Source organism: Rattus norvegicus, chromosome 1, assembly GCF_021556685.1.
Source record: "Rattus norvegicus strain SHRSP/BbbUtx chromosome 1, alternate assembly SHRSP_T2T, whole genome shotgun sequence".
Lineage (NCBI taxonomy): Eukaryota > Metazoa > Chordata > Mammalia > Rodentia > Muridae > Rattus > Rattus norvegicus.
In genome coordinates, this window is record NC_141534.1 from 159,616,734 (window position 1) to 159,627,663 (window position 10,930).

Genomic DNA, 10,930 nt, shown 5'->3' on the forward strand with positions numbered 1-10,930 from the left:
TCTCGAGGTTACACAGGATTGGCTAATTCAAAGAACTCACAGTTATTTTTGGCGCGGGATTACATCAGCAAAGAGTACAGTGCTATCTAGCTGCTCAGCAGTGTGGGTAGGGTGACTCATCTCACTCAGCAGGGGGATGACCCATCCTCAGGGAGTGAAGGAAGGGGAGGAGGTGACTCCAGCCGGTGAGCCCTATCTCAAATTCTCTCAGGCGTGTTCGGACTTTGTTTTGAAAAGAAAATTATACGAATTCTAGGTTTAAAAATATAAAATTAAAAGAGTTAGCCCCAAAAGCCACAAACTCAGGGCTAAGCCCTGCCGCCAGGAATAGCAGGCCATAAAGATAAAGGAGCACAGGAAACACTGTCCAGGCAGGACTGACAAGCCATAAAGAAAAGGAATGCAGGAACCAGCCTGAGTTAATGGGACTGATTCATGGGACGTCTGACAGAAAGACATCTCCCCCCAGCTCACTCAGGGCCATCCTCCAGACCCTGATAAGCCCCTGACTTCTAACACGTACTCTTTCTGCTTTGTTCTCACTGCTATGTTTGAATGAGCCAATTGTATGTAACCACGCCAAAACCCCCTAGCCTTCTCTATATAACCCTCTGACTTTTGAGTTTCGGGGCCGACACCTCTGTCTCCTGCGAGGGATACGTGTCGGCCCGGAGATCTCTGTAATAGGTCTCTGTAATAAACCTCGCCTTTGCTTATTACATCCAAAATGGTCTCTCTGTGTCTGGGGTCCGCGATTTCCCAAGACTTGAGTAAGGGTCTCTCTGCGTGGGATCTTTCAGTTTGTGACTAACTTTGAAATTTAACTCTTCAGTGGCTTTCGTGGAGAATTGCACAAAAGGAGCTTGTCTCAAATGAAATGACGTATGTCAGCTGATGCTCAGTTTTGTCATATGAAAAGCAGTAACACCTCAGAGCTGTTGTCATGTTTAAATGAACTAATGGAAGCTAGACCCAGTAGTACAGGCCTTCGAGTCCCTGCCACCCAGGGGGTTTAGGCAGCAGGTTTGTCTACTTAGCAACTTATCGAGACCCCATTTCAGAAAAAAATAAAGCTAAATAAAAGTTAACCCAGAAAATTATTAACCACTCAGACTCAAACCTGGAAAATACATGTGTGTAAAAAGTAAAATGAAGTCTACTGTCTCCCAAGAGCTTCATATCTGTATGGTGATCCTATCCAACCCAGAACAGACCCACAGACCCACAAACACTCTCACAGACACACTCAGACACACACACACACACACACACACAGACATTCACAAATACATAAGAGACACATACATAGACACACATAGACTCACTTAAACACAGACACAAAGACACACACACAGATGTAGACACATACAGACACACAGACACAAATACAGACAGACACACACAGACACATATGAACACACACACAAAGATGCAGTCACACACACACATACATATACACACACATACACATACCGACAGACAGACAGACAGACAGACAGACAGACAGACAGACACACACACACACACACACACACACACACACACACACACACAAAAGTCTGGTGGCTGCCTTGACCAAAAGTTCAATATGAAATTGTTGGATTGGAGATTTTCCAGTTAAGATTTGCAGTTAAAGGGCCAGGTGCAGCTTGGGTATCTTTTTCTTCTTGCCATAATTAAATGCATGGCCTTGGGTGCTAATGTATGGAACTGAGAAATAATAGTGACTATCTAACATAGTTATTTAAATTATAAATAGATTGCCATGGAAGTAACTGCCATGAGGACCGAGGTTTGATCTGTACTGTTGTCTGCTGAACCTGTTCTGCTGATGAGCTCGACATGAGGTAGGTGGTCATAATCATTAGCTGGGGAGCGGGTCTTAGTAGTAAATAGAGCTTTTACAGCCCTACTTTAGCGATTCCTCTCATAGCATGGTGGTTTCCTTTGGAGGATTCGTGTTTTCTAAAACTCACAGGTTATTTCACCAATGGTGATTCTTGGTTATTTACATAGAGATTTAGAAGGGACCCTGTGAAGAATTAACATCATTTCTCAGGCAAGAAATTATTAACAGTGATTAAGGGAGACTGGTTGTTGGGGATTTTACCCAGGTATCTGGAGTCTTTCAGGAAAACAGTACTTTATTTTTGGATTTCCCGTCGGCTGGCATAGCTTTCACACGTCTGAACTGAGAAAGTCAAGTCCAGGCACATGCTAGGTCTCTCAGCAGCTGCAAACACGGTTGCTAAGTCAGCAGGTGCTTCAGAAGACCTTTTAAATCAGAAGCACTTTGCTCTTCTCTGCAGCAGGGACTTTTTTGTTTTGCAAATAATGGAGCATTTCCTGTCTGCTTTAAGTCTGTCAAAGTGCAGCAAAGATAAAGACTATTTGTTCTTTCAAGAAAAACCAACCTTTATTTTTAACAAAACCAGTAAAGTGTGCTTTGGGAGTAACTGTTTTACCCCCAAGAATGATGTTATTAAGTTACAGCGAAGCCTCCCCCAACCTCCGCCACCTCCCTTAAGAGAAGCATGTGACGGAAAGGGAATTTAAAGTTGTATTTCAAATACTTACCATGCCTGAATGCTTATTTTCTAATTCAGTTTGTAAGTGAGTGTATCTAGAAAAGGCTGACAATTAGTATTCTGATTAGATGTTTATGAGAAGCAGTTTTGAATCCGTTTTCATGATTTGCCCACCTCGTGAAGGCATTACCCCACCCATGTTTACAGTAGATGGTAATAATGGGAAGGCAGGACATTTGTGTGCCATGTTACAGGCCGTGTGCCCTTTTGCATGTGTGTTACTCAGCTTCGTCCTCTTAACACTGTGTGAGAGAACTTTTTAAATAATTTCTTTTGTATGGTATGCACAGGAATTAAGGTTCCCGTAAGACAGGTAGCTTAGTAAGCTTATAGTGATTTAAACTTATAGTGATGTTCTTCCTACTACTGCGTCCAGCAGAAAACCCGGGAGTGCATTTACATTAGTCTTTATGTGGACTCTGATCTGTGTTAGCAAGCTCTGAAGAGCTCTTGTGTTCATGAACCTACAAACATTTACTCAGAGACCCCATGGGGAATGTCTGCTGTGAGACAACAGATAATTTGATACTTAATTTCTATAAATATTAGTTTGGTACCTACTATGAGCCACATCTGGTTCTTGAAAGAAGAGACAGAACAGAAAAACCTCAAATCCTCAATCTTGTAGGACCCTGATTTAACAGGTAATAAAACAGGGCAGTATCTATCAATAATGTTTGTGCGTATTACAGGGATACTTTTATTTATCTGATAATGTGATTTTGAAATTTTGCATTTCAGATTTTGTTAAAATACCAGAAATATGGAGTACACATTAAACAAAAGTTAGAACACACACACACACACACACACACACACACACACACACACTCACACACACATTTCACACAGTAGGTAACGATCTTCCAAGAGGTGAAAATAAAGGGGGACACTGGAACGAGTGAGACGGCTCAGCAAGTCCAGACACATGCTGGCAGACCTGATGTCTGGGGACCTGAGTTCAATTCCTGGAACCCATGTGGTGAAAGGAGAAAACCAAGGCCTGCAAACTGTCTTCTGACCTCTATATTCACACATGTGCCCTGTGGTAGGCGTGAGTCCCCACACCTATGCATGCTTAAATAAATATTATTTTGAAAATCTCTTAAAGAGCAATGTGATCTGATGCTTACAACGAGGTATTTCAGTGTAAATTTTTGTCTTAGATTTCTGAGTTTTTATGTCTCAACCCAAAATTGTAAAGTTACCTGAAGCATTTAAGTATCATGAAGGGTGTGTGTGTGTGTGTGTGTGAGAGGGGGGGGGGAAGAGAGGGAGGGAGAGAGAGAGAGAGAGAGAGAGAGAGAGAGAGAGAGAGAGAGAAAGAGAGAGAGAGAATTTTTTTCTGGTTGACACAAACTTCCTCATCTGAGAAGAGGTAACCACAGCAGAGGAATTGCTTTGATCAGATTAGCCTGTAGGTATATGTGAGCCACATATTATTGATTGCTAATTGATTGCTAATTGATATGGGAAGAGGACTGGGCATTTTAAAGAAGTTACAACTAAAGTGGATGCTATGGTTTCCAAGTACCAAGCTGTTTGTGTGGTAGCACATTTAACGTCAAAGCTTCAGAATCATTTTTTCTGATGTTGAGTTTATTAATGTACAAATTACTAAATGGAAATTGAAATTATAGCAAACTCAAATTAAGGGAAACATTTCTTTGTGTTTCTACACTCTTGCAAAAACAGTGTCTCACGAACTGCAAAAAGTTGTTTTGACTTCTAGGTCGTTTTGACACAAAAATTTGAAAACAGATTTCAAAGTTTCTGGAAAAAGTACTATGACTCAGTTTTCAGTCCACATAGACATATTTCCTGTCAACTTTCAGACGGTGCATGGATCTGTAGGCTGACACTCAGTTAAGGAACATCCCACCGTGTGTTTATGAGACTTTCGGGGTACTATTGCCCACCCTCCACTGTCACCCTTGATTGCCTTGTGTTAGCACATTCAGTCTTCTTTGGTTCTGGGTTTGGGTGGAAATACTATGAGACTGGCACATCAAGAAACTTCTTATGTGACAAAATAGATACAGCTTTCCAAACTGTTTCTTTCTTTCTTTTTTTTTTTTTTTTTCGGAGCTGGGGACCGAACCCAGGGCCTTGCGCTTGCTAGGCAAGCGCTCTATCACTGAGCTAAATCCCCAACCCTTCCAAACTGTTTCAATGTTCAGCTTTATGCATGAAGAATATCTCTCATATTTTCTTTGAGTACAGTCATAAAGAACTGACAACCTTACTTTTTCTTGTCTCCCTCCCTCACAGCAATGGTGACCTAGACCCGTGGTCAGGAGATAGAGTTACTGAAGATCTCTCTGATACTCTGGTGGCAGTCAGCATCCCAGAGAGGGTCCGTTATTTAGATCTGCGATCCAGCACCCACATAGATCCGCCATCCTTGCAGATAGCTCGCTCGGTGGAAGTCAGACACATGAAGCAATGAATCTCAACTTTCTATGGCAACTACAGAAGGCATCCCTGAGCAACTTTTAAATATCACCATTTTTACTCTCCTTTTTTGTTCCCTCCACCTACGTACCCGTATTCACTTTTATTTTTTTAATATGTAATTACTTTCTCTCATTTTATTTGTTGGGTCAAGGTTGAGACACAAAAGAGTGACAGGGTAGGCATAGCCATCCCACCTAGGTGACTCCTCTGGTTTCACTGTCTTTGTGTCATCATGGCAGCTCACAGGCCATCAGAACTGGCATGGTTCCTCACTGCCTTTCACCAGAGGGAGAACCCTTCTCTCACCAGCGGGGACGCCTCCTTGGTTTTGAAGCTGAAGTCTCTCTGGCCCATTGTAAGCCCCCATTCGTGCACAAAAGGGAAGGCAGAAGCTCGATTCAAAACGCTGCAGCTGCCTCTGGTAGGATGTGGGATGCCAGTCCAGGAAACAGGGCAGCTTCCTTTGAGCCCAGAGTGACTCTGAACTGGGCGGCCATAAAGAGCCAGGCAGACCTACCTGTGAGTTGCTCCAGTCTCCCTCCAGCTGTTGGGAGGTCAGTGTGCCTGGGCTGGCTGCTTTTGGAAAGTCCTTTATCTCTTTCCCACTTGGCAGCTCTCCTTAGTTCTGGGATATTTGCCACCGGTAGTACTGCCAGGAAGGAATCAGGCCTTCTCCTGTTCCATTTCTCTTTGTTTCAAGGTCAGTTTTGTGGTAATTTACTTAAAATATGCCAACTTAGGAAAATCGCTGTTTGGTCTTTCACTTTAGATGGGAACAGGCTCGACGTTGTGGATAGTTCAGTAGAAAAGACCTTTAAATTAGATGAGTAAGCTATTCAAAGATCAGAATGTAGTGCCGGTTGTCTTTAAAAAATATTTTGTCTTCTGATGATCGTTGCTACCAGAATCATTAAAGCCTTAAGCATCAGGATACCAAACAACTGGTGAGGTGGGGACTTTCTTGTATGGCTTTCAGAAGACAGAGTAACTCATGCCGGCAGCATATTTGACATTAATAAATGGCAGAGCCTTCCCATTTCCCAGGAGTTGGGACTTTCACTGAGACTTTTCTTTCAAGAGGCTTTTCTAGGATGGGAAATAAGGTCGAATTCAAGCATTTCAGAGGCACACAGAGACAGTTTCTTTTCTGCCGAATAAGGTTTTTTCCCCCAATTTCTTTTTTATTTCCTCAGTAAATTTCTTTTCCCCTGTCTTTGGGAACATATAATGCCTTTTTAAAAAGGATACTTGGGCTTGGTCATTTCAAAACCAAAATCTCAGTTAGGAGATTGCTGTTTCCCTTCCCTGGCATCCAGAAAAATCCGGGTCTTGGTTTGGAAGCCTTTAGTTCTCACTCTAATGAGCTGACCTTAGAAACAATTTGAGTAGTACTTTGTCTCAGCATCTGAGAACTGTCTTTTGGGGTAGATATTCAAGTTAAGACAATACTAGCATTTGTCTACTAAGAAGTTATATAGAACACCAATGAGGCTTTAATACAGGGCATTCTTAATTTTTATTTGAGACTTTTAGCCCATTTCTTTTTACTTATTTAGAATCCTTAAAAAACTTTTGAAATGTCATTTAGTATCAATTGTTCGGAGGCATATTTTTCTGAAGAAATAAGTTTTAAAACAAGAAGGCTTTTTGATTTTATATTGTACTATATAAAGTTAGCCTAAGTGTATTGTATTAAATTTTTATTTAAGTTGAAAAGCAATACATATCAAGTCTTATTAAAAATGGCTGGGCATGAACATGCCATCTCAGCGCTTAAGATGCAGAGACAAGAGAACGTGCTTGCAAATTCAAGGTCACCCTTGCCTATGTAGTGACTTCCAGGCCAGCCAAAAAGCAAAGTTGACTCAAAACAGACAAACACTAAATCTAAAACACCAAACAATAGCCAACATCCCAGCCCCCAAAAGGTTCTTTTTGCAGTGTTTAGTATGTTTCTTTAGTCTTTTTATTGTAAAAAGTTCTTAAACCATATACTAATCATAGTGGGTTATGATGTTGTGATATTTCTCCCAATGTTCTCTTTTCTTCTTCATCCCATTCCTGCCTATCGGGTTTCACTGGGGCTTCTCACAAGAGCATAAGCAAGAGGATTAGTTTGTTTCTTTAACAAGAGCATAGGCAATGCCTCTCCCTCTCCCAGCTACCATTTAATTGTCTATGGATCTTCTGGGAAGGGTAGAGTCTCATGAACCTCTTCGCCAACCAAGTCAGAATGTTGATGGGCCCAGTCTTGTGCATGACTGGTGCGGGCAATCGCAGCTGCTGAGAGTTCAAGAGTATAACTGTCATGCAATACTTGCGAAACAGCATTGTGCATCACTCCACTCCTGGCTCTGATGTGAAGGGATGATACAGATGTCGCACTTACAGGTGAACACTGAGCTGCTGTTTATGCTCAACACATAGATAAGTTCTGAGTCTGTACAATAACTGCTGTCTCCTGTAGAAAGAAAGTTTTCTTGCCAAAGTGCTTAAATCAGCACTAGTTTATAGGAATAAACAGAAACATCTAGAAAGCAATTTTATGGACATATAATGTCACTTTATCAAAATAGCAGTGTCAGCTCCCCGCTAAGACCAGTGTTCTCCCCAATCATGGACCTTCTACCAAGTTTACAGTTGCAAATCCACTCCTGTTGAGCAGGCCTCAATCTCAATAAGAAAATGGCTGGTTATGCTCCAAATAGTCATGCTACTACTAAACTTGTTGGCATGTCTGACAGCTTACTGATACAGTGATGTGCACCTGCAGCCCTGGGTTCAAGGACAGCCTGGCAACAAACTGATAATCTTTGTAAGGAAAAGGAGAAAGCTTGTTTAAAGAGTTTGTCCACATTTTCTGTATCTATTCCTCTGTTGAGGGACATCTGGGTTTTTTCCAGTTTCTGATTATTATAAATAAGGCTGCTATGAACATAGTGGAGTGAACATAGTCCTTGTTATATGTTGGAGCATATTTTGGGTATATGCCCAGGAGTGGTATAGCTGGGTCCTCAGGTAGTACTATATCCAATATTCTGAGGAACCTCCAGACTGATTTCCAGAGTGGTTGTACCAGCTTGTGGTACAATTTACACAATGGAGTACTACTCAGCCATTAAAAACAATGACTTCATGAAATTCACAGTCAAATGGATGGAACTAGAAAATATCATCCTGAGTGAGGTAACCTGGTCACAAAAGAACACACATGGTATGTGCTCACTGATAAGTGGATATTTAAAAAAAAGCTCAGTGCCCATATGAAGCTCAAGAAGAAGGAAGCCCAAAGTATGGATGCTTCAATCCTTCTAAGAAGGGGGAACAAAATAATCATAGGAGGTAGAGGGAGAGAAGGACTTGAGAGGGAGAGAGGAAGAAGATGGAAAAAGAAGGGCAAGACCAGGTATGGAAGGAGATGGGGGAGATGTACAGAGGTTCAGGAAATTGAACAAGGGTGTGTAGTAGTGGGGGATGGGGAACTGGGGGCAGCCACTAGAAAGTCCCAGATGCCAGGAAAGCAAGAGGCTCCCAGGATGCAACAAGGATAACAATAGCTGAAATACCCAACAAAGGGGAGAGAGAACCTGTAAAGACCATGTACAGAGGTTAGGCATGGCCCAAATTAAGAAATGGGACCACCCACCTATCTCAAAAATATTAACCCAGAATTGCTCCTGTCTAAAGGAAATACAGAGACAAAGAGTGAAACAGAAACTGAAGGAAAGGTCATCCAGAGATTGCCCTACATGAGGATCCATCCCATATGTACACACCAAACCCAGTCACTATTGCTGATGCCAAGAAGTGCTTGCTGGCAGGAGCCTGATATTGTCTCCTGAGAGGCTTTCCCAGAGCCTGACCAATGCAGATGGGGATGCTTGCAGCCAACCATTGAACTGAGCATGGGGACTCCAATGGAGGAGTTAGGAGAAGGACTGAAGGATCTGAACGCCATAGGAAGAACAGCAATATCAACCAACTAGACCCCACAGAGCACTCAAGGACTAATCTACCAACCAAGGAGTACACATGGAGGGACCCATGGCTCCAGCTACATATGAAGCAGAGGATGGCCTTATTTGGCATCAGTGGGACGGGAGGCCCTTGGTCCTGTTGGAATTCATTGCCCCAGTGTAGGGGAATGCTAGGGTGTTGAGGCAGGAGTGGGTGGGTGGGTAGGAGAGTACCCTCATAGAAGCACAGGGAGGGGAGATGGGATAGGGTATTTTTCAGAGGGGAAACTGGGAAGGGTGATAACATTTGAAATGTAAATCAATAGAATAATCAATAAAAAGAAATTAATAAAAGGAGGGCTTCCACAAGATCACCTCTGAATTCATGAGACAGGAAAGACAGACACAGAATATGAGTAAGTTTTGTTTGTTTCTTCTTTAGTTATCTTAGAGGTAATGAGTACACTAAAGAAAATTTTAAGGTGCTAAAGTTCTTTTCAGCAATTAAGGGTACTTGGCTTTCTTTTCTTTCTTTCTTTCTTTCTTCCTTCCTTCCTTCCTTTCTTTCTTTCTTTCTTTCTTTCTTTCTTTCTTTCTTTCTTTCTTTCTTTCTTTCTTTCTTTCTTTCTTTCTTTCTTTCTTTCTTTCTTCTTTTAGAGAGAGTTCTTTCCATCATTTGTGTCAGGCATCTCACAATCCTGTAACTCCAGCTTTAGGGGATCAGAATCAGATGCCCTCTTCTGGTCTCCATAAGAACCTGCTCATGCTCGTACTCTTGTACACACACACACACACACACACACACACACACACACACACACACACACACAAGCATTCACCCCCACTCACACACACAAATAGGCACATACACACAAGAAACACACACACACACATACACACACACACAGAAACTTCTTTAACATCTGTAGAGTGAATGGATTATCCAAAGCAGCCAGATTCCAACATGTTAAGAGAATGAGCAGACCTCAGGAATCCAGCCCAAGCATCAACCTTGCTGGTCAGGGCTTATCTACAACCTTGCAACTCATTCTTTGGCATAACTTAAAGTTGATTCCAAATTTATTATGCTTCACTTTACTGCTATAGCTTAGTCTTTGAACTTAAGTGTCAAAGTCTCACTAAACCATCATTTGAAACAAAGGGGGAATTTATTGAAACCATACAAAAGTCTCTCCCAAGGCTGTGGTCACTGAGGAAATAGTTCTGATTTCTGCCAAGTCTGTAAGTCAAGGTGGCACATTCTCTGTCTCTGGCTTTCAATCATGACAACTAGGTAGCAGCCTGAGAGGGTCAGCTTTGTTTCTGAGTTTTACCATAGAACTGAATTTTCCAAAGATTGTAAAAGTATCAATGCTGAGCCCTTTCCCAGAGTTTGTAGACTGTCCTGGGGTAAATCTCAGGAAGCTGTCTAACTGCTTGCCAAATGATTCTAGGACATCATGCCTTGACAACCACTATTGAAAAGTGTTCTGAATTTGAGTCTCTTTAGACAGGGGATGACCTTCTGTTCATCTTCACTTGAGTTTGTGCCTGACTTGTCTGAGGTTGGGAGCCCTGTTTCAGTCTGCGAGTCTTCGAGTCTGACAATGGCCAGCTTTCTCTTTTGCTCACAACCAGCCTAGAATGACTTCCCAGAGTGGCATCCCCAATGCCTTACAGCTTCTCATATTTCAGGTGTCTAAGGAAGGGCAGAGTCTTGAAAATATAGTAGGGTAGAGGAGAAACAGGTTAGACACCTCAATCTCATGATGTATGCCTGGAAGACAGGTGTCTGACAAAATGCCAGTATCATGTATAGTAAAAAGAGCCACAGGACTACATACCTTAGTAAAGATTTAAATACACACTGTGATTGTATAAAATGGTGACCATAAGTAGTTTTCCTTTCCTTTCCTTTTTCTCTCAACT

At 41.9% G+C, this 10,930-nt stretch overlaps 1 long non-coding RNA gene across 2 annotated transcripts; it reads left to right on the forward strand.

Annotated features, from left to right (window-relative positions):
- Positions 1–233: 233 nt before the first annotated feature.
- Positions 234–5,646, forward strand: LOC134485151 (uncharacterized). Of its 2 annotated transcripts, none has more exons than XR_015647290.1 (3): positions 234–770; positions 1,760–1,847; positions 4,860–5,646. It is a non-coding gene; the product is annotated as an uncharacterized LOC134485151 (long non-coding RNA). The 2 variants fall into 2 exon arrangements; XR_015647291.1 differs by lacking the exon at positions 4,860–5,646 and adding an exon at positions 3,330–3,659.
- The last annotated feature ends 5,284 nt before the right edge of the window (positions 5,647–10,930 follow it).